Source organism: Lactuca serriola, chromosome 3 (genome assembly GCF_051521515.1).
Source record: "Lactuca serriola cultivar US96UC23 chromosome 3, Lser_US96UC23_V15, whole genome shotgun sequence".
Lineage (NCBI taxonomy): Eukaryota > Viridiplantae > Streptophyta > Magnoliopsida > Asterales > Asteraceae > Lactuca > Lactuca serriola.
In genome coordinates, this window is record NC_136410.1 from 71645745 (window position 1) to 71664630 (window position 18886).

Sequence of the window (18886 nt, forward strand, 5' to 3'; positions counted from 1 at the left end):
TCCATTTTGCAGACTCAGGGCCTGCCATGGCTTCCTTATAGCTGTTAGGTTCGTTCAAATTCACTAGTGTACTATCACTAATGAACGTATCCCCTTCCATAGTAATATGAAAACCATAAAACTGGGGTTGAACCCTAACTCTTTCGAAACGTCTAAGAGGTAAGGACTTGTCAATTGGTTCAACCGGAGTTTCCTCCTCGGGTTCAGAGCCAGCGTTAAAGGTTCCTTCATCACTCGACTCTTGAATCTCTTCAAGATCGATTTGCCTTCCACTATCCCATTGGCTTATGAGTTCTCGATCTCGAAAAACCCTCTCCTCGCAACAAAGACAACATTTTCACTCGGTCTATAGAAGAGATATCCAAAGGATTTTAGCGGGTAGCCGATGAAAATACATTGCTCACTACGACATTCGAGCTTGTCGTGAGTCTCTCGTCTTACGAAAGCCTCACAACCCCAAACCTTGATATGTGCCAACGAGGGAGCTTTCCCTGTCCACATCTCGTGAGGTGTTTTAGCAACCTTCTTCGTAGGGACTAAGTTAAGGATATGGGCGGCCGTCTCTAAGGAATACCCCCAAAAAGAGATAGGTAGTGAAGCATGAATCATCATGGAATGAACCATGTCTAGCAACGTTCTATTACGCCTCTCAGCTACACCATTCAGTTGTGGTTTCCTCGGTGGCGTCAATTGCAAAACTATTCGGCATTCTTTGAGGTAATCATAGAATTCAAGACTTAGGTACTCTCCTCCTCGATCGAATCGAAGCATCTTGATTTTCCTGCCCAATTGATTCTCCACTTGTTGTTTCAAATCTTTGAACTTTTCAAAGGTTTCCGACTTGTTCTTGATTAAGTAGATATACCCATATCTGCTATAGTCATCGGTGAAAGTCACATAGAAGCGGTTCGCATCCCTTGTGGTGGATCTAAAGGGCCTACACACATCGGTGTGTATGATATCCAATAGACCTTCACCCCTCTCACAAGTTCCAGTGAAGGGTGACTTGGTCATCATTCCAAGTAAAAAAGACTCGCGCACGTCATCGTCCCTCAGTGTAACAACGTAAAATTCCAATTCAATTTTTTTATTTTTAAAACCACCAAGTGTATATCATATCATAATTTCAAATCCGAAACAACAGTGTTTTCAAAACAAATTCCCAGGATCTCTCAAATGTGAACTCCATCGGTGTGAGTGTGTACGAGTCAAGCCGTCGCCTTCCCACGGTCCTCGCTGGTACCTGAGACATCAAACACAACAACTGTAACCATAATGCTTAGTGAGTTCCCCAAAATACCACATACCACAAATACGCCACTCGAGGCTAAACCCGACCCTCTGGTCAAGATGTCTCAGCGGGACCCTCCAGTCCCGTAGCTCGTCGGACCCTCTGGTCCAGTCATAGCTCATTAGGCCCTCTGGCCCGTTCTGAATCGTTGGACCCTCCGGTCCGGTCCATATAGTCATACAACATACCAATAACACATAGCATAAAATCTCATAAATAGCACATAAGACCCTCTGGCCAAACCAGAATACCACTCAAGGTAACGTATAGTGAGAAGACTCACCTCGTGGAAAGTCTAAGATCTCGCATACTCGCTATCTCCAAAACCCAATGACGACTCTACCTCACCTAATCATAAAAATATCATTTAATAATCAAGAATTCCACAACTAAACTTTAACCCTTATCATCATCCTCAGAGGGTAAAAGACCATTTTACCCCTCCTTGACCCAAAGTCCTCATGTTGACCAAAACCCTAAAAAGTAAACAAAAGTCAACCCTACAAGTACGCGGGGCGTACATCGCCAACCCATGGATCGGGGTCTCCACCCAGTACGCTGCGCGTACTAGAAGTTACGCCTATCGTAACCATCAGATTTTAGCATACATCATTTCTGGTCTTAATCGGTTAAGCCATTACTCCAACTTCTAGATCCGGCTCAGTTTATGCGTCTATACCCATAAAGTCGAGACCTTTAAGCCTTGGCATGGCTGTAAAGGCTCCAACAATTCATAACATCACTCTATTCCAACTCAAGGACCTAGATCTCATGCATGGTGTAATGTTCACGACCAAGATTGCATTTTTATGAGTCTACAACTCAAATAGACCAGAAATACGAAGGATCTAAGCTTATGGAGACCATTTGCTCAAAAGTCTCCACCTTTGGGACTAAAACCCTAGAAAATGGTACATGAAACATATTACAAGAACTATAGAACAAGATCCGAGCTTTTTACCTTGAAATGAAGCCTCAACCTTTGCTAAGCTCAGATCTACACTTGAGTACCACTTCTAGCCTTCCCCAATGAGCTCCTCTTCTCCTTTGCTACCTAGAAATGGCACCACCAAGCTTAGAATACTCACAAATGGCCTAAGAACGGTTGCACACTCTCTTTAGGGTTTCTTTCTGAGGGATGGTGGCTTAGAAGTCGAGCCACACATTCCTTATATAGCCCTCCAAATGAATTAGGGTTTTTAGGTCTGGACCGGTTACGCCCCGCGTAACCTTGGGTACGCCCAGTGTACCTGAGGGTGAACGCGTACAAATGAAGCACACGAGTACGCGCAGCGTACCTCTTGTACGCCCAGCGTACTCGCAAATCATGCAACCCTAAAAAGAGAACATAACAAAGATGAAGGGATAAATAGAAGGGTACCTGGTTTTCGGGCTGTTACAATTCTCCCCCACTAGAACCAGACTTCGTCCCCGAAGTCTCATACCGAAAACAACTCCAGTTACTGATCCCGCATCTCAGCCTCGGGCTCCCATGTCAGCTCGGACCCCTTCCGATGTTGCCACTGCACTTGTACCAAGGGTACTTCCTTGTTCCTCAGAACCTTAACCCTTCGATCCCTGATCGCCACTGGCCTCTCCACATAATTCAGGCATGCATCCACCTAAATATCATCCAAAGGCACCACGGCGGACTCGTCGGCAATGCATTTCCTCAACTAAGAAACATGAAAGGTGTCGTGGATCTGTCCCAATTCAGCAGGTAGGTCCAACCGGTAGGCTACCCTGCCTACCCTAGCAATTACCCTGAAGGGTCCAATGTATCGGGGTCCCAACTTGCCCCTCTTCCTGAATCGTATCACTCCTTTCCAAGGAGAGACCTTTAGGAGCACAAGGTCACCAACCTGAAACTCGAGCTCGGACCGACGCCTGTCCGCATAACTCTTCTGGAGACTCTGCGCGGTCAACAATCTCTGCCCAACCTGCTGTATCTGCTCGATCGTCTAGAGTACAATCTCTGTGCTGCCCATTACCCGTTGCCCCACCTCTCCCCAGCAGATGGGGGTGCAACACCTCCTCCCATACAACAGCTCAAAAGGTGGCATACCAATGCTCGAATGATGGCTGTTGTTGTACAAAAACTCTGCCAAGGGTAGATAGGTGTCCCAACTCCCTCCAAAATCCAAAACACAGGCTCGGAGCATATCATCAAGCGTCTGAATCGTCCGCTCGCTTTGTCCGTCCGTCTGCGGGTGGTATGCGGTGCTGAAATGCAGCCTAGTACCCAACTCCTCGTGGAACTTCTTCCAAAATCTGGAAGTAAATCGCACGTCTCGATCTGAAATGATCGACAACGGAACCCCATGCCGCGATACCACCTCCCTCACATACAACTCTGCCAACCTCTCAGCAGAAGAGCTCTCACTGATAGCAAGAAAATGAGCGCTCTTCGTCAACCTGTCCACAATCACCCAAATTGCATCGACTCCTCTCGCAGTCCTTGGCAATTTGGTGATAAAATCCATGGTAATTTGTTCCCACTTCCACTCGGGAATCTCCAATGGCTGCAGCTTACCATGCGGACGCTGGTGCTCGACCTTAACTTGGCGACAAGTTAGGCACCTCTTGACGAACCAAGCAACATCCCTCTTCATACAGGGCCACCAATACTCCTTCTTTAGGTCCAAATACATCTTGGTAGCCCCGGGATGGATCGAGAACTTCGATCGATGCGCCTCCTCCATCAAAATGGTACGCGTCCCGCCCACAAACGGTACCCAAATCCGACCCTGAAACGTCATAAGCCCCCGACTATCGGTAACGAACTCCGACACCTGCCCAACGACCCGCTCCCGCTTTCGGTTCTCTGGTCTCGCAGCCTCAACCTGGGCCCCTCGGATGGTGTCCAATACCGGAGTCATCACCGTCAACCTCATACAAATGTATCGTATCGGGGCGCTCTCCGACCTACGGCTCAGGGCGTCGGCTACGACATTATCCTTGCCCGGGTGGTACAGGATCTCACAATCATAATCCTTCACCACATCCAACCATCTCCTCTGGCGCATATTCAGGTTTGGCTGATCCATCAAGTACTTTAAGCTCTTGTGGTCAGTGTATATCGTACACCGAACCCGATACAGATAGTGACGCCAGATCTTGAGGGCAAACACTACAGCCCCCAACTCCAAATCGTGGGTGGGATATCTCGTCTCATGAGGCTTCAACTGCCTCGATGCATACGCGATCACATGCCCTCTCTGCATCAACACCGCTCCCATCCCCAATATCGAAGCATCACAATACACCACGAAATCCTCCATCCCTTCCGGTACTGCGAGTACAGGAGCTTCGCACAATCTCTGACGAAGGGTCTCAAACGAGGTTTGCTGCTCTGGACCCCATGAGAAAGTAACACCCTTCCGGGTCAACTTGGTAAGTGGCACGGCGATCTTGGAGAAATCTCTGATAAATCTCCTATAGTAGCCTGCCAGCCCCAAGAAGCTCCTGATCTCCGTAGGTGACCTCGACACCTCCCAACTCATCACAGCCTCAATCTTGGCTGGGTCAACCAATATCCCGTTCTGGTTAACGAGATGCCCTAAAAACTGGACTTCCCGTAACTAGAAATCGCACTTGGAGAATTTGGCAAAGAGCCTCTCCGATCTCAGAATTCCGAGGAGCTCCCTCAAATGTTCCGCATGCTGCTCTCTGGTCCTCGAATACACCAGGATGTCATCAATGAAAACAATCACCGAACAATCCAACATCGGCCTACACCCTGTTCATGAGATCCATGAACGCCGCTGGTGCATTGGTGAGCCCGAATGGCATCACCACGAACTCGTAATGCCCGTAACGAGTCCTAAACGACATCTTCTGGATATCCTCATCCCAAACTCTCATCTGGTGATATCCCGATCTCAAGTCAATCTTGGAGAACCAAGACGCCCCCTGCAACTGATCGAATAGTGATCCTCGGTAACGGATAACGGTTCTTGACCGTCAACTTGTTCAACTCCTGGTAATCAATGCACATCCGGTGTGAACCATCCGTTTTATTGACAAAAAGGATCGGCGCTCCCCAGGGAGAGCTACTGGGACGGATGAACCCTTTCCCCAACAGATCTTGCAGCTGTGAGGATAACTCCTGCATCTCTGGCGGTGCTAGCCGATACGGCGCCTTGGCGATAGGCGCAGCCCCGGGAACCAAATCGATACGAAACTCCACCTGCCTCTCGGGAGGCACACCCGACAACTCCTCGGGAAACACGTCCAGGAACTCACGCACTATCGGCACCTCATCCACTGAACTTGGCCTCCCAGCGGCCTCTCGCACATCTGTCACATAGGCTACGAACCCCTTGCAGCCCTGCTGCAAACTCCGCCTCGCTCTAGCGGCCGAACAGAAAACCGAACCACCACGAGTCCCCTCGCCGTAAACCGTCAGTGCTCCTCCACTAGGAACTCGGATCGTCACCAATTGACGCTCGCAATCTATGACAGCCCCAAAACGGCTCAACCAATCCATTCCTACTATGAGACAAACATCCCCCATAGCGATCGGAATCAAATCAATCGGGAACTCCACCCCGAAGATCTCCAACATGCATCCACGTATCGCCTCGGTAGCACATACCTCACGCTCATCTGCTTTGGAAACCCGCAGAGGTCGACTCAACGCCTCCCTCGGAATTATAATATGCCAACTAAAAGCCAAAGATATGAAAGACCGACTCGCACCCGAGTCGAATAAAACCAATGCAGGTACAGAACTCACAAGAAAAGTACCTACGCATAACATATAGCAATTACAATAGCATAAACTCAACATAAAATAGATAAAGATTACATACCCACCACGACGTCAGGTGCTGCACAGACCTCCTCCGCAGTCAGCTGGAAGGCTCTCCCCCTAGCCTTCGGTGCTTCGGCTTTCACTGGCCGGGTCTCAGCAGCTCGAACCGCAGGTGCAGATCCCTGCGCTGACCTCTGAAGATGGGAGCACTCGGCCTTCTGATGCCCGGTCTCGTTGCAGTGGAAGCAAACCGAGAACCCCTTCGGACAGTCCCTCGCAAAATGTCCTTCCTTCCCGCATTTGTAGCATACCCCAGTCTTGCACGACCCATCATGGCTCTTGCCGCACTTCGCACAAGTGCGGCCCCTCGAACTGCCCGTCCTCGAATCAGCGGGCTTTGCCCGCTTGGCGGCCGGCTGCGACTGCGCCGGTCGTCGATCACCCCTCTGCAACTCAGTCTCCTCCCTCGCTTGTGTCTCAAGCTCGATCTCCCTCTTCCTGGCATGTTCCTGGAGCTCGGCAAATTTCTGGTAAGTCGAGTTCGCCACGAACTCACGGATGTCCCTCCTCAAAATACTCAGATAACGGCTCATGCGAGCCTACTCAGTGGACACCAACTCCGGGCAAAACATCGCCCGCTCATGAAACATCCTCGTAATCACTGTCACCGATTCTGTCCCCTGCTTGAGGGTCAGAAACTCCTGAGCTAAACGTTCCCTCTCCACCTGGGGAACATACTCGTCACGAAACATCGTAGTAAACCACTCCCAGGTCACTGCAGTCAGCTCAGCTGTAGAATAGCTCGCGGTCACGAATTTCCACCAGTCCTTCGCCCCCAAGCGAAGCTGGTTGAGTGCGAATCGCACCCTCAAGTGCTCCGGACACGAGAACGTATAGAAACACCCCTCCATGTCTGAGATCCACCTCATAGCGGCGATCGGGTCCTGCGTACCATCGAACTCTGGTGGTTTCGTGTTGCTGAACTCTCGGTACAGCAACGAATCACCACCCTGGGGTCTTGCAGCAGCAACAGATGCTGTGGCTGCAGCAACAACAACATCAGTCAAGGCAACATAACGCTCGTCAAACATCTCGATCAGTGTGGTCTTAATAGACCCAAACATCTCCGGAATCTCGGCTCTGATGGCAGTAGCCACCTCCTCATGGATGATCCGACGGATCTCCTCGTTGCTCACCCCACTGCTCTCGGGGTTATGGCGTGTCCCGACCATGATCAACCTCTGAAACACAACATAAGAAATATCAGGGATACTCTCGAGTATTCTCATGCTCAATAACTCAAACATCCTCACTCCTGGTACCCCCAAGGATTCTTACTTGGACTGCGCACCAATCCGGTGTTTTCAATAGTACGGGCCCAATACTATTGTCCACATCGAATCAATATACAATCCAAGTCCTCCTCCTAGGATCCCAAGTCTTAAATAGTCTACTCTCGCTATGCCTTGGCTACCCTCAGTAGACCTATCATGAGCTCCTCACTGCTACCTACTCACTCTCAAAGTATCTCATAGCAGCAGTAATCTCCTAGGCTAAGGCATCACAAATCAGGCCACTCTAGTCCTTATAGGAATACCTAGCCTCTCTATCATGCATAAAATAATATCTCATAACTCATAACATATAATGTAAGGGTATTTTGGGGATTCACCGTTCGGGCGCTGGCTGACCGTACACACCATCCACTCTGGTCGTTTCCAAAACTTCTTTTTTTTTTTCTTTTTAGAAAATTTGCAGTTTTGGTTGTAAAATTTCTCAAATCCTCGGTTTGAGTTCAAATACACCCGAAGGTGCATCCGAATCCCTCAAACCAAGGCTCTGATACCAACTTGTAACAACGTAAAATTCCAATTCAATTTTTTTATTTTTAAAACCACCAAGTGTATATCATATCATAATTTCAAATCCGAAACAACAGTATTTTCAAAACAAATTCCCAAGATCTCTCAAATGTGAACTCCATCGGTGTGAGTGTGTACGAGTCAAGCCGTCGCCTTCCCACGGTCCTTGCTGGTACCTGAGACATCAAACACAACAACTATAAGCATAATTCTTAGTGAGTTCCCCAAAATACCACATACCACAAATACGCCACTTGAGGCTAAACCTGACCCTCTGGTCAAGATGTCTCAGCGGCACCCTCCAGTCCCGCAGCTCGTCGGACCCTCTGGTCCAGTCATAGCTCATTGGGCCCTCTGGCCCGTTCTGAATCGTTGGACCCTCTGGTCCGGTCCATATAGTCATACAGCATACCAATAACACATAGCATAAAATCTCATAAATAGCACATAAGACCCTCTGGCCAAACCAGAATACCACTCAAGGTAACGTATAGTGAGAAGAGGAGAAGACTCACCTCGTGGAAAGTCTAAGATCTCGCGTACTCGCTATCTCCAAAACCCAATGACGACTCTACCTCGCCTAATCATAAAAATATCATTTAATAATCAAGAATTCCACAACTAAACTTTAACCCTTATCATCATCCTCAGAGGGTAAAAGACCATTTTACCCCTCCTTGACCCAAAGTCCTCATGTTGACCAAAACCCTAAAAAGTCAACAAAAGTCAACCCTACAAGTACGCGGGGCGTACATCGCCAACCCATGGATCGGGGTCTCCACCCAGTACGCTGCGCGTACTGGAAGTTACGCCCATCGTAACCATCAGACTTTAGCATACATCATTTCTGGTCTTAATCGGTTAAGCCATTACTCCAACTTCTAGATCCGGCTCAGTTTATGCGTCTATACCCATAAAGTCGTGACCTTTAAGCCTTGGCATGGCTGTAAAGGCTCCAACACTTCATAACATCACTCTATTCCAACTCAAGGACCTAGATCTCATGCATGGTGCAATGTTTACGACCAAGATTGCATTTTTATGAGTCTACAACTCAAATAGACCAGAAATACGAAGGATCTAAGCTTATGGAGACCATTTGCTCAAAAGTCTCCACCTTTGGGACTAAAACCCTAGAAAATGGTACATGAAACATATTACAAGAACTATAGAACAAGATCCGAGCTTTTTACCTTGAAATGAAGCCTCAACCTTTGCTATGCTCAGATCTACACTTGAGTACCACTTCTAGCCTTCCCCAATGAGCTCCTCTTCTCCTTTGCTACCTAGAAATGGCACCACCAAGCTTAGAATACTCACAAATGGCCTAAGAACGGTTGCACACTCTCTTTAGGGTTTCTTTCTGAGGGATGGTGGCTCAGAAGTCGAGCCACACATTCCTTATATAGCCCTCCAAATGAATTAGGGTTTTTAGGTCTGGACCGGTTACGCCCCGCGTAACCTTAGGTATGCCCAGCGTACCTGAGGGTGAACGCGTCCAAATGAAGCGCACGAGTACGCGCAGCGTACCTCTTGTACGCCCAGCGTACTCGCAAATCATGCAACCCTAAAAAGAGAACATAACAAAGATGAAGGGATAAATATAAGGGTACCTGGTTTTCGGGCTGTTACACTCAGGTCGAATGACTCCAACACTCCATCCTTTTGGTGTTGGGCTATGCGTTTCTTGTTGACATGTCCAAGATGACAATGCCACAAGCATGCTTTATCCATACTATTGGAAGAATCGATACACAACACATCATTTCCTAGGTTATCTACAACCATCACAGTTTCATAAATTCCATTACAAGGAAATGCTTCGAAATATAGAACACCATTTAGATAAGCATAAATAGAACCTTTCTCATTATCAAGTGAATATCTAAATCCTTGTCTAAAGAAACCATGAAATGAAATGATGTTTCTTGCCATATCTGGCGAATAGCAATAATTATTTAAATCTAATCCTAATCCATTACTAAGCGCTAGAGAATTATTTAGATAAGCTAGAGAATACACTCCAATCTTGGTGACAGGCGACTATCTTCTATTCCCCATGATTAGATTTATCCTTCCATGCTCCACATACCTATCTCTTCTTAGTCCCTACAAATTAGAACATATGTGAAAACCACATCCTGTATCAAGAACCCAAGAAATAGCATGTGATGAATCATTAGATTTAATCGTGTAAATACCTGTGAAAGATGGCTTGATCTTCCCATCCTTGATAGCTTGCAGATATTCCGGGCAACTTCTCTTCCAATGCCCTATCTTGTGGCAGTGGTGGCACTCTGCCTCCTTCAGGTTAGAGTTGGGCTTAGCAGAACCAAATTTGGTTCCACTAGAAGAGGTACCATCTTGGGATTTTCCCTTATGGTGGCTCTTTGAAGGAGCCTTCCTCTTCTTGCCCCTCCCTGACCTATTTCCAAGACAGGCGCAGTAGTGGGAGTGAGAGTCGTTGCAACAGACTTGTCCTTGAGATTGCTCTCAGCAGTCCTTAACAAGCCTTGAAGCTTGCTCAAGGTGACCTCTTCCTTATTCCTGTGGTAGGTCATGCGGAACTGGTTGTAGCAGGGAGGGAAGGAGTGAAGGATAATGTTAATTGCCATATCTTCATCGAAGTTAACATTTAACTTCAGCAGGCGATCAACATGTCTTTGCATCTTTTGCAGATGAGCGGTAAGGGACTCTCCATTACCCATTTTGCCAGTGATCATCGAAGTGATGATCTCATACCTTTCTTGCCTCGCACTTTGGTGGTACCGGTCCACCAAGTCTTGATGCATCTCGTAGGGATAGTAGTCCTCGTAGGAATTTTGTAGTTCAGTAGTCATAGTCACTAGCATGATGCAATGGACTTTCGTGACATCACAATCATGGGCCTCAAAGGCAACGATTTCTTCGGGAGTAACAATGTTGATGTTCACCTCCTTCAGCTCCTTATCGAGGACATATTCTTTGTCCTCGTAATGAGTGACCATTCGGATGTTACAAATCCAATCATTGAAATTGGACCCGTCAAAGATCATTGTCCCAAACAAGTTCTTGAGTAAGAATGGGCCGGATGAGGTCGAGCCTGAAGCGTTGTTGTTGTTTGAGTTCGACATGCAAATGTACATGGTGCCCTCATTGTTACAGTCACCTATTCGATGTGTCGGTTAGCCACGCACGCTCCATCGAACTATGACAAACATTGAGTCACCCTTTGCCGCCTGTGCTTAGAGTCCAATTAGTCTGCCAGTTAACCACATGCGCTCCACTAACATCTTAGCAAGGGTGCAAAGTGTAATTTCATGGAATTGCACCAATTCACTTTTCCTAAAGTAACTAAGATTGGGAATTGTTGTAAAAACATTTAGTTACTTTTATAATTCATTATACTTTTAATGAGGAAGGGTTTGCCCTATCCCACCCGTTCGGCTAACGACCCTCCACCAATCAAGGAAGCGGTGAGTGAGAGTGGACACCTATTAAATGGCCATTTTATAGGCCATAACTTTATACCCCCTTATAGACTGGCTTCGTGAGTGAGGCCATAACTTTATACCCCCTTAAAATTTTAAATATTAAAACTCTTGATTTAATAATTATCCTAAAATTAAACAATTAATTTTAATTATCAAATCTATAAGGATTATCTTTTAAACTAAACAATTTAATTTATCCTAATCCCTTAAATCCCCAAAAAATCAAAAAATATGGGATGAGATAATTCAAAATCTTTAATTACCATATTTGAACCATTAAAAGATAATTACAAGATATGAGATTATCTAAATCCCTAAAATATAGGATCTTATCTTGGGGAGGAGGCAAATTTCGAAAATCCTAGGATTTGCAAACCGTAGATTTCGAAATCTTGGGGGCTATGGAAAGGGTTTGAAAAAACCTTATCAAATTTCGAAAATCAGGGTTCAAGAACTCTAATTTCGAAATCCTTGCCTCCTAGGGTTTATTGGCAATAAACCCTAAAGTGTCAAGTTCATACAATTGTATAATTCTAATTGAAAACAAAAACCATACGCTCTAATACCACTGATGGGTTTTAAACAAACAATCCTATGTGTGCATGCAACCCTAGATTTGGATCTATGTTTTCACTATTTGATACACAACATTATGAACACATGAAGAACCCTAGCATGCTCCTAGGTATTTCGAAATTTAGATAGTAGAAAGGATTACATACCTCTTGTTGTTATATTGTAATAACAACTCAAATCTTCAATCTTCTTGTCTTTGAAAGCAAGTACCACAAGTGCAGTACCTCTAATGGCTCACAAACACCAGGAGCAAATAGAGAAGCAAGAGAGAGAGGGAGGAGGCTACAAAATTCGGCCTTAGGGTTCTTAGAGAAGCAAGCAGACGAATTCTGGTAGCCTAGGGTCCTTATTTATACTGTGAGTAGCTAGGGTTTCCTCCAAAACCCTAATGGACATCTTAGACATTAAGCAGCCCATGGAACCTTCTGGAATAAGGCCATGGACGAAAATATGATGGGCTCCCATCATAATTTCTTTCATCCCTTTGTCCCATTGGGTTTCCCAGCCCTAAATCCAACTATCACACATTTGACAGTTTAAGTCCCTTTATTCACTTAATTTCTTTTAGTCACCAAATTAATTTTGAATTAGTTTATGACAAATATAAATTAAATAATATGATTTCTCTTTTAACATATTATTCTTATAATATATTGATGAATTATCATAACCTCTTTCTCTATTATTTCTCCAATCAAGTTGCTTTGGTGAAGGCAACCCAAAAGGACCATGCACAACCGGGTCAAGTACTTACCAAATATGGTTACGGGCTTAGACACTAATCCAATAGTTTTTACACTATTCTGTCTAATATCTCATCACATGCTAATACTTGGGTCCTTGATACAGGTTGTGGTTTTCACATTTGTTCTAATTTGTAGAGACTAAAAAGAAGTAGGGATGTGGAGCACGGGAAGATAAACTTAATCATGGGGAATAGGAAAGTGTCGCCTGTCACGAAGATTGGAGTTTATTCTTTATTTCTTAGTAGTGGGTTAGAATTAGATTTGAATAAATGTTGCTACTCGTCCGATATGGCGAGAAACAATATTTCTTTTCGTGGTTTGTATAAACAAGTTTTTAGATTTTCATTTGATAATGAAATTGGTTCTATTAATGCCTTTTACAATGGTATATTTTATTTTAAAACATTTCCTTGTAATGGTATATATGAAACTACGATGGTTATAGACAACTTAGGAAATAATGTATTGCACATCGATTCGTCCAACTGTTTAGACAAGGTATCCTTATGGTGTTGTCGTCTTGGACATATCAACAAGAAGCACATAGTCCACCTCTAAAAGGATGGAGTCTGAGAGATATTCGATTTAAAGTCGTATGACACTTACGGATCTTGTTTGATTGGAAAGATGACCAAGTCACCCTTCACAGGTACTTGTGAAAGGGGTGAGGGTCTGTTGGATCTCATACACACTGATGTGTGTCGACCCTTCAGATATGCCACAAGGGATGCTAACCGCTTCTATGTGACTTTTACTGATGATCGCAACAGATATGGCTATATCTACTTAATCAAGCATATGTTAGAAACCTTTGAAAAGTTCAAAGAGTTTAAAGAAGAAGTGGAAAATTAGCTGGCAGGAAGATAAAGATGCTTCGATCCGATCGAGGTGGTGAGTATCTTAGTATCGAGTTCCATGATGAGTCAAGATTCGTTACCTATCTAATTGTGGGAGTAGGCTTTAGAGACTACCGCCCATATCCTTAATCTAGTCCTAACTAAGAAGGTTGCCAAAACACCTCACGAGATGTGGACATGGAATGTTCCCTCATTAGCACATATCAAGGTTTGGGGTTGCGAGACTTTCGAAAGACAAGAGGATCACGACAAGCTTGAACCTCATAATGAGCGATGCATTTTCATCGGTTACCCATAGACATCCTTTGAATATCTCTTCTATAGACCGAGTGACAATGTTGTCTTCGTTGCGAGGAGAGCGGTTTTCCGCAAAAGAGAACCCATATGCCAAGAGGACAGTGGGAGGCAAATTAACCTTGAAGAGCTTCAAGAGTTAAGTGAGGAAGGAACCTCAACCACTAGCGCTCAACCCGAGGAAGAAAATCCTGTTAAACCAATTGATGAGTCCTTACCTCTGAGACGTTCCAGTAGAATTAGTGTTCCACCTGTGTTATATGGTTTTCATATAACAACTGAAGGTGATACGATTATCGGTGATAGTAAATTGATAAATTTAGATGAAACTAATAACTACAAGGAAGCCATGGCAGGCGTTGAGTTTGCAAAATGGAAAGACGCTATGGACAACGAGATTCAGTCCATGTATGACAATCAAGTTTGGAACTTGGTTGGCAATGTACCAGGTCGTAAGATGGTCGGGTGCAAATGGATCTTCAAGAAGAAGACCGACATGGATGGGAAAGTACACACACATAAGGCGTGAATGGTTGCGAAGGGCTTTACTCAAACTCATGGAGCTGACTATGATAAGAACTTCCCACCAATAGTGAAGATTAAATCTATAAGGGTTATGCTAGCCATAGCTGCATTTCATGATTATGAAATATGGAAAATGGATGTTAAAACCACTTTCCTTAATGGGAAGTTAGTTGAAGATGTTTACATGAATTTGCCAGAGGGTTTTGTCAATGCAAAGTACCCTAATAGAGTGTGTAAGCTTGATAAATCCATTTATGGATTGAAACAAGCATCTCGCAGATGAAATCTTTGTTTCAATGAGAAAGTCAGAGAGTTTGGATTTTCGAGAAGCGAGGATGAGTCCTGTGTATATGTCAAAGCTAGTGGGAGTATAGTTAGCTTTCTGGTGTTGTATGTGGATGACATACTTCTCATATGAAATGACATTGAAACCTTGCAGGAGGTTAAGTCTTGGCTTGGGAAGTGTTTTGCTATGAAGGACCTCAGGGAAGCTGCTTATATTCTAGGGATAAGGATATTGAGAAACAGGAGTAAAAGACTAATATGACTTAGTCAAAGTACCTACTTGGACAAGGTGTTGAAGCGTTTCAACATGGAGAATTCCAAGAAAGGTGACTTACCTATCCAAAGCAATACCAAACTGAGTAAGACTCAGAGTCCGAGTATAGAGGCTGAGAAAGCAGAGATGAGTCGAGTACCATATGCTTCAACAGTTGGCTCAATGATGTATGCTATGACTTTTACTCGCCCTGATGTGGCTTTTTCTTTGAGAATGGTTAGCAGATATCAAGGGAATCCTCGTAAAGCTCACTGGACTGCGGTAAAGAACATTCTTAAGTACCTGCAAAGGACTAAGGACTGGGTCCTTACCCTCGGTGGGAGTGATGACTTAAGAGTGACAGGGTATAGTGATGCCAACTTTTAGACCGGCAAAGATAATTTCCGCTCTTAGTTGGGTTGGGTATTTACCTTGAATGGAGGAGCAATAACTTGGAAAAGTTTCAAACAGGAGACTGTAGCTTATTCAACGTGCGAATCAGAGTACATAGTAACAAGCGAAGCATCGAAGGAGGCGATATAGCTGAAGAACTTCCTCGGAGACCTTAGAGTTATACCAACTTTAAAGGAGACTTTGGAGATTTTCTGTGACAATGAGGGTGCGGTCGCCTTAACCAGGGAACCAAGGGATCATGGCAGATCCAGACATATCGACCGAAAATATCACTTCATAAGACATCGGGTAGAAGAATGAATCCTCATAGTAAAGAGGGTATCGTTAGAGGAGAACCCAATAGATCCCCTTACAAAGGGAATGAGTAGGGTTAAGCACTTCCAGCATGCGAGGAGCATTGGGCTGAAGGACGATATTAGTTTTAATGATTAGATAGTTGTTTAGAAACTTGTAATAGATAAAATGTAATTGACATTGGATGATTAAATAAAAGGAGTTTTATTTATGAGTAAAGTTACTATCTTGTGTCAATTGTTTACTATTGTTTCATTTTGCATGTTTTGACTTCCAGAATAACAAGATTATTCAAACCATCCACGGTAGATCATACCTTGGAAGTAGGTATTGAGTCAAGACCGTCATGAATTTGGCTTGTAGATTGTCTGAAGTGTTTAGACATAGCAAAAGTTTGCTACAACATTCATGAGTGCTCCTGAAATAAGATTTGAGTATTGGATTAAACCCACAATCACATGAATCACTTCATGGAATTTATCACGGGTGATTGTGAGACGATAATATCGTATAGTCTTCAAACCAAGATATATGAGTTGTTGAATACAAGATGCTTGCGCATTGATAGTACGAAAACGCATCTGTAACTTGATGTTATAAACGTGTTGTTGTGTATGATTTAACGAGTAGTTAGTACAAGCATATAAGTCGAAGTTTATCTGTTCCTTTTAATCAATGGAGGATTGAAAGCGATATCTTAGGCCCCTCGATGATTTTGTTTGGACTTATGTGTCGGGGCCGGTCATGACTAAATTGTTGTGTTCAATTAACTTCTATGTAAAAAAAAATCGGACAACGGGAAAAAAATTTGTTGGACAATAAGTATGACTATGTTCTATGTATTTGTCCGCATGATATCTAAAGAACAGAGGATTATATGATTCCTTATCTAAAGGATACATCAGAGTTCGACAACGGCTTTTGAGAGCTACGATTGCTAATCGGTTTTACTTATAGTTATAGTTATTAGACTTATCCAAGTGGGAGGCTGTTGGATTAGGTGTCTAAGACCATAACTATAATAGGTATGTACTTAACCTGATAGTAGCATGGTCCTTTTGGGTTGCCTTCACCAGAACAATCAGATAGGATGGATATATGAGAAAAAGGTTATTTGTGATTTATTAATATATTATAAGTATACTATATTAATGGAAAAATCATATTATTTAAGTAGTATTGATCAAGAATTAATTTGGTATTAATTTAGTGATCAAAAGAGACTAATTAAATTAACGGGGACTAATTATGTAATTCAGTGATACATATGGTTTGGTCTATTGATCCATGATGGGCTAAGTTTATGTGAGAGTCCATGAAGAGTTAGTCCATATGGGTTATTGGATCATATGCTTAAGTGTATGGATTAGGGTTTACAAGTGACCCTTGGAATTCCACACCATATATATGTAACCCCTTGGCCAAAAATCGGTACACACAAGTGATATAACAAGAGTATTGTCGATTTTAGGGTGTTTCTAACCTCTCTCTCAAGTCCTCCAATAGTTGGTGATGTTTGTGAATCATTAGAGGCATGCACTTGAGGTGCTAAGCTCTTGAAAGGCCAAATTCAACAAGCTACAACAAGAGGTAATATCAAGTTGTATGCTAGATAGGCTTCATGCTTTGGAAAAATGTAATTTGCATGTATAACTAGAGAAAACTTAGATCCAAAGAATTAGGGTTGTATGTGCACCATAGGGATGTTATAGTGCTCAAAACCCATCATACCAGTGGTGTGTGACTATCCGGAAGTCTTTCCCAAAGATCTTCCTGAATTGGCCCCTGATAGACGATTAGAGTTTCGAATAGACTTCTTGTTAGGATCAACACCAATAGTGAAAGCACCATACCGATTAGCACCTACGGATATGAAGGAGCTTATGATGCAACTTCATGAGTTGTTGGACAACAGTTTCATTGGACCTAGTTCATCACCCTGGGGAGCTTTGGTGTTATTCGTAAAAAAGAAGGATGGAAGCATGAGGATGCTCATAGACTATAGAGAGCTGAACAAGGCAAAGGTAAAGAACAAGTACCCAATGCCAAGGATTGATGACCTATCCGATTAGCTGCAAGGTTAGAGCTATTTCTTAAAGTTCGATCTCAGGTTAGGATATCGTCAGATAAAAGGTGAGAGAACAAGAAATTGAGAAAACCGCATTTAGAACGAGATACGAACACTATGAGTTCTTGGTTATGTTATTTGGATTAACCAATGCTCTAGAAACATATATGGATTTAATGAATAGGGCTTGTAAACCATTCCTCGATAAATCTGTGATAGTGTTTATAGATGACATTCTGATTTACTCAAAGAGCCAACAGGAGCATGGAAAGCATCTACGAGAAGTGTTAGACGTTTTTAAGAAGGAGAAGTTGTATGCAAAGTACTCTAAGTGTGATTTTTGGATTTGAGAGGCCTAATTCTTGGGTCATGTGGTTAACCAAGAGGGTATAATGGTTGACCCAACAAAGATTGAAGCTGTGATGAAGTGGGAATTACCAAAAACTCCCATGGAGATTCGGAGATTTCTGGGATTAGCTGGATATTACCAAAGGTTTATCTAAGGGTTTTCTTCGATAGCTGCCCCATTTGACAGATTTGACCCATAAAAGAGCTACATATACATGGAGTGAGAAACATGAAGAATCATGTAAGAAACTAAAGAAGAAGTTGTGTGAAGCACCGATTCTTTCTTTAACTAACAGAGTTGAAGACTTCACAGACTATAGTGATGAATCTGGAGTTGGGTTAGGTTGTGTTCTAACCCAGAGAGATAAGGTGATAGCATATGTATCTTGACAACTGAAAGAGCACGAAAAGAACTACCCCACTCATAATCTGGAGTTGGCAGCGGTAGTATTCACATTAAAGATATGGAGGCATTATATTTACGGCACAAAGTGCAAACTTTTCACTAATCATAAGAGTCTCCAGTGTCTCTTTAATTAGAAGGAATTGAATATGAGAAAATTGATGGGTTTTGAGCATTCTAACATTCCTATGGTGTATATGCAACCCTAGATGCTTTGGATCTATGCTTTCTCTAATATACATGAAAACTTTCAAAATTCCAAAGCATCATCCTAACTAGCATACAATGGAGTATCTATACTACAAAAAATTCTAGTTAGATGACATACGATTTAGTGTAGTTGAAAACCTTAAAGCTTTAAGAGCCTAACACCAATAATGTGAATGCCTCAAATGGAACCACAAATCACCACCAATAAATGGAAGAGCTAGAGAGAGGTTA